The sequence below is a fragment of the Taudactylus pleione genome, unplaced genomic scaffold (genome assembly GCF_031769625.1).
Source record: "Taudactylus pleione unplaced genomic scaffold, aTauple2 ptg000496l, whole genome shotgun sequence".
In the NCBI taxonomy this organism is placed as follows: Eukaryota; Metazoa; Chordata; class Amphibia; order Anura; family Myobatrachidae; genus Taudactylus; species Taudactylus pleione.
The window spans coordinates 1,210,724-1,216,767 of NW_028284898.1; positions in this window are offsets into that span (position 1 = coordinate 1,210,724).

The following is a 6,044-nucleotide window of genomic DNA, read 5'->3' on the forward strand; positions in this document are numbered from 1 at the left end:
ACACATGCACAGTGAAGATTCTAGGGGGGTATATATACTATTGGTTGCTATGGGCAACACCACAACTTCTATAAATCCGTACTTTAGTAAATATACCCCTAAGATTGTGGCTAGGTGTCTACTCTGCATGCACATATCTATTTCAATAGATATGACACCAGAACCACTCTCCCAGTGATTTCTTTACTGCTTATGTGCATATCTTCAAGAAAATGTTGCCAACAACATTGTATCGGTGGCCGCAAGTGAAGTATATTTAATGGGTACCATTTGTGCTCTAGAAGTCCCATGGACCCAGGAGCTCATGTGCACCACACAACCGCACCCATTATAGATATGCAAGTGACTGCAAACAAATCAGTCATAATAGTTGTTTATGTGTTACAATAAGGATTTAAATATAAATCCACCCGAAAATATTGTGAAAGAAGTCCTGATGTCTGTTGTTTCATATTAAATATTACCCCATCTTCTATATGACATAGGACATGACCCAACTGCTAAAAATGTGTGTGGGATAATAGATTGACAAGAAGATTATGGGCATTAGCAAAACATTGAGGTAAATATATTGTTTATACTGTATTTCTTTATTTTCATTTAGTTTTGAATCAAGAACTGTACATGATACAGCCAAAATGATCAGCATTTGTATGGTAGCTTAACCGTGATGATGTGTCAATAAGCAATCAAGATTCACCATCCAACCATGGGATCTACCATGATTTCTACACAGACTGGCCTGAAGTATAACACATCGAAGCTAATTCTGTAGGAAGGGAACAACACAACATTGGGGGGGAATATTTTACACCTTTTTAAAAAAATACACTTTGTTTTTCATTTGAAATTAGGAGCAAATTCAGTTCAATAGAGCAAATTTACACCCCCAGAACAAACCATCCTGCAATGGAAAGAGTACAAGGGCTAATTTTGTGGACATGCTGTCTGCGTTTGCATGTAGCACACAACTATTGGGCAACTTTATTTTAACACTGAGATTATGGGGCAAATTTACTAAGCATTGGAGAAAGATAAAGTGGAGAACCATAAACTACCAACCAATCAGCTCCTAACTTTCAGTTTTTAAACACAGCATGTGACATGGCAGTTAGGAGCTGATTGGCTGGTATTTTATCTCTCTCCACTTTATCACTCTTCAAGGCTTAGTACATCTCCCCCTTAGAGCTTTAACTTTCTATGCTAAGCTAGTGCACGGCACTCTCCTGATATTAAATGTGACCATACAGTTTAAAATGACCCCATGCAGCGCAAAATAGCCTTGCTAAGCTGAGGAATTGTACCTTCTAGCTGGATTTAATCCCAGCTGTTCAAGAGATCCTAAAGCGCAGCCTGAAAGAGACACCTGTTATTATTAACCAGCTGAAGTACCCAGCATTGCCTGGGCTTAAATCTTCAAGTTATTAAGTTTTATTATGTGATGTTGTCCAAATTCATCCAGTGGAAGGCCCAGAACAGGCTCCCTGGGTCAAATTTCTGCCTGACGCTCTCCGCTGTGAGGTCCAACTGGGACCCCAACCACTCCATTAGACATCCCAGACCAATTGCCACCCCCCTGTGAAGTTTTCATCCAAATCCATCCAGTGGAAATCCCAGCACAGGCTCCCCAGGTCAAAGTTCTGAACAGCGTACACCAAGATTAGGACCGACCAGGACCTCAATCCCCTAATATGTCTTCTGAGATCCAATGTTACCACTTAGAGAAGTTTTCATCCAAATCTATCCAGTGGAAGACTCAGAACAGGCTCCCCAGGTCAAAGTTCTGCCCAGCGTACACCAATGGGAGGTTTGACCAGGACTTTAAACCCTCTTACACCTGTCCAGGATCCAACTGAACCACCTAACGTTGGTTTCATACCAATCGGTGCATAACCGGACATTCATATAACCAAACAGACCAATTAATTTTATATATAAGATAGTAATGACAGTGTAATTAACTACTAACATGTCACTGTCACTATATCCTATTTTTTAATATGTAGGATTGATCCATTAACCCTGTAATAGTGCAAATAGTAACAGGAGGTTTCATGTTCTCAGATTGGGGATGATTCTGAGTTGGTAGCAAATCAAGTAACTGTGTACATGGACAAACCATATTGCAAATGCAAGGGGTGCAAATACATTTACTTATTGTTTTGGCATGTAGTGTAAATACTGGCTGCTTTTTGCATGTAGTCAACAAATGCTGCACAGCTTTATTTTTATACTGCAATTTAAATTTTTACTTTGCTCCCAACTCTAAATCTTCCCCATTGTGTGTTGCTCTCTTCACCAGATGGATTTAAAACATTACTATAAACTGGCCTAAAAAAGTTGCAAAGAATGTAATAGCCACATGCATAATACATAACGACCAATATGACAGAAGGGGCATTTAAAGCACATCAGGCAATTGATAAAGTCATTTTATATATTATTGTGAGTCTGTTCCTTGACAAGAATTCTTCAACACATGTTTTAAATAGTTGCACAAATAGCAAAGCTAAAACAAATAATGGCTCACTGACACCAAACACGGCAATCGGACTGATTACCTGGGGCAGTCATCCAATCCAAATATTGCATTCTAATAACTATAGTCAGAGACATCCAATCCATAGTGAATTTTAAAATAATTATAATAATAATAGATTTTATTTACAGTCTTTTGAAGAAATACTGAATTTCACTGTTTCTATAACTACAATAATCTATTCTTAGACACAGGGAGGTGCAGAAAATACGTTGATCAAGGTACATTATACAGGGAAGTAGAGAAGTGCGCAAAACCTGCGTTTTGGTTTTGGTTCTAATTCATCATCGTGTTTTGGCTCTGGCAAAACCACCATCAAGGGCCGTGTTCAATTAGTTTTGCACCCAAGATAAAGTTCCACCTGGTGGACTTTTCGTCTACATCGTGTCTTTTGGCTGCGGAAACTTATCGTGCGCGTCACCACTATTCACCGTATTCAATTCCAAAAGAGGTGAAAACGGTGACACATGAAGTCAAAACATGCGGAAAGTTGTGTCAGAATCGGGGAAATCAGTCTGTACCCCCTATAAAGATGCAGAGACATTGGGGATCAATGTAGTAGTCCCTGATTAGTCCTAATAAAACTATTTGGGGTACTTAAGTTGGTACAATTACCTCTAATTAGCATCTTTGCACAAGTAGTGAAGAATAGCATAATGCAGTATTTTGGGGAGAAAATAAGGAGTCCTGGCAAATTTGGGGTGCCTGAAAATGGGTGCTAGCATATTATAATGTCTCTAAAGTGAATTTTTAATAAAAGTGAAATTCCTCCCTCATAAAAGCACCTGCAACCCCAAAACACTTGACCCCTTCTTAGAGCACCCCCAGAAACTTATTTCGCTAGTTTGCGAACTTGTTCGTCCACTTTGTGCTTTTTCGCCCCCATATACAAAGTACTTTTTTGGGGTGTTCTTAAGGTTTTTTTTTTGACGCAGTTATCCACTGGGGGGCTGTCCCTGGGGTTCTGAGTGGTTTATATTGCATTTCTTTTCTCCTGCTATTCAGAGGCAATTTTTTTCGCCTATTACATTGCTTTGAGTTTCCGCGTACGAGAAAAGCAGATGGAATTGAATACGGAGATAAGTTTCCGACAGGTGAAAAGTCGCAATCGGCAATACTTTTTTGAGTATCTCAGCTTTTCGCTTCTAATTGAATACGGTCCCAAGTGTTTTGGTTCTGATTCGGTTTCGAATTTCTTCAAACATGTATAAAACCAGTAAAAACATTTAAAATTGGACCTGTTTTTGTTCCTTTAGAATCATTAATGTCAATAACATTCAATTCCAGTAAATTTTGACCATCTCACAGCACCTGAAATCAGGAGGGCAGGTATTAAATGCAATCCAAAACACGCAAGATCCGTTTTTCAAATCCGAGTTCCGAGTTTTAAGAACACCCGAACCCCTCTGAACCCCAAAGTAATTCCGAACTGGGACTTCATTCAACTCAAAACCCCCAAGTTCGGGTGTGTTCATATTTTAGTAAACTAAACCCGCACATTTCTACAGGAAAGAAAAACACACATCACTGTTTTGGTGGAATGAACAAAAAAAGATAGAATACGGTACTTACTAAAAAGAGAACTACAGTATTAACTCAGTAACTCAAATTACTTTTTACATTTTACACAAAGCAAAAACGACTTGCTAGTCACTATGGTATACGTATTGTACATGGTTATACTGAAACATTCGCTTTAACCCCTTCTGACATTACATCTCTCCGACGTATTCTTGTAAAATGTAATCTGTGTGAAACTGGGAAGTAGTATCTGACACTTGTGTGCACAGCAATGATTGTACTGTCATTAATCCTTTAAGAATAGAATAATAGAGCAATCCTATAACTGTCATTGTGTAAAAAGCTAATTTTGCAATATGCTCAATGACGTGTCCTCACTGTGTTTTCTTATTGTATAAAGGGGAACACCCTGGGCAAAGTCAGGTATTAAATGTGCGTGAGGTGTGAATTATGACTCTGTTTATTATCAGCACTACAACTATTGGCAAATCTCATGTCAGGATAGTGATTCAGCCGATACTCTATCCTTTTTCTACACATCCATTTAATCCAATAAGCAAGTGTTTGTGGGGGTCAGTTGCAATTGTGTATGTAAAAACATACAACTTGCACAACTAAAAACATCAACACTGAACACACCATATTATGAAATGTATCCATCCCCCGTTTTACATTTGAACTTTTATGTTTGTCTCCCTAAGTGTATCCCATCCTTTTTCATGTTTCATATGACCGCTGAGTGCTGACGGGAGGGGGGGACTTTTATTTTCTAAGATAGATATTGATAGTAAAGCTTGTTGTTAACTATATATTGTTATGTCATTTTTTTATTAATAAAATATAAAATCTTCAGAACAAAGATTAATTTAGTGCTAGTGTGTTAATGTACTGCTTAGGGCAGTATTAGCAAGTTATCAAGTAAAAATGAGTTATAATCTGTTCGATTAGAAAGTTTTATAGTTAACTTGTATACCAAAAAACACAAAGTTGTTAGGTTAGTTTAATGTACTTACCATAATTGCTTACAGGATTTTACTTATTGACAACCCCAAACACACCTCCAGGCTATGTAAGTGCTACTTGACCAAGAAGGAAAGTGATGGAGTGCTGCGTCAGATGACCTGGCCTCCACAATCACCCGACCTAAACCCAATTGAGCTGGTTTGGGATGAGTTGGACCGCAGAGTGACGGAAGAGCAGCCAACAAGTGCTCAGCACCTCTGGGAAATCCTTCAAGACTGTTGGAAAAACCATTCCAGGAGACACCTCATGGTGCTGACTGAGAGAATGCCAAGAGTGTGCAAAGCTGTCATCCAAGCAAACGGGGGCTACTTGGAGGAAACTAAAATATAAAACATATTTTGATTATTACAACATAATTCCATATGTGTTCTTTCATAGTTTTGATGTCTTCAGTATTAATCTACTATGTTGAAAAAAATGAAATAAACAAAAACCATTGAATGAGAAGGTGTGTCCAAACTTTAACGGGTACAGTATATAAATAAATATACTGTATATTGTGATAGAAGGAAGTTAGGGATGACATGTATATGTGTCCCAGATTCCTGTAATATGTATTTTAACCCCCAGGAAAAGTCTGTTTTACAAACAGATCTGAGTATCGGCTTTTGGTAAAAGCCGGAAAATGGGTCCAGGGGATGTGGATGTGAGAGATAGGGAGGGCTCCATCCACAGGGCCGTTTCAGGTGTTAGGCCTTTCAGCCTGAGAGCAGGCTAATTAGGGATTACACCTGGAAGTGGCTCAATATAGCTGTGTAAGAGTTTAGATGCAGTGTCTCACACACCCTGGGGAGAACAGACACAGAGGTTTGTTCAGAGACACTGTGACCTATTGAAAGTGCTGTGTTTGTGGTGAGGTAGTAGGCCTTGCCACTTGTAGAGAGGAAATTACCTGTCTAGTCAGTGCCCAGCCGGGCTAGGAGTTTTTTTATGTTTGGTTTATTTGACTAATGGTGTTGCA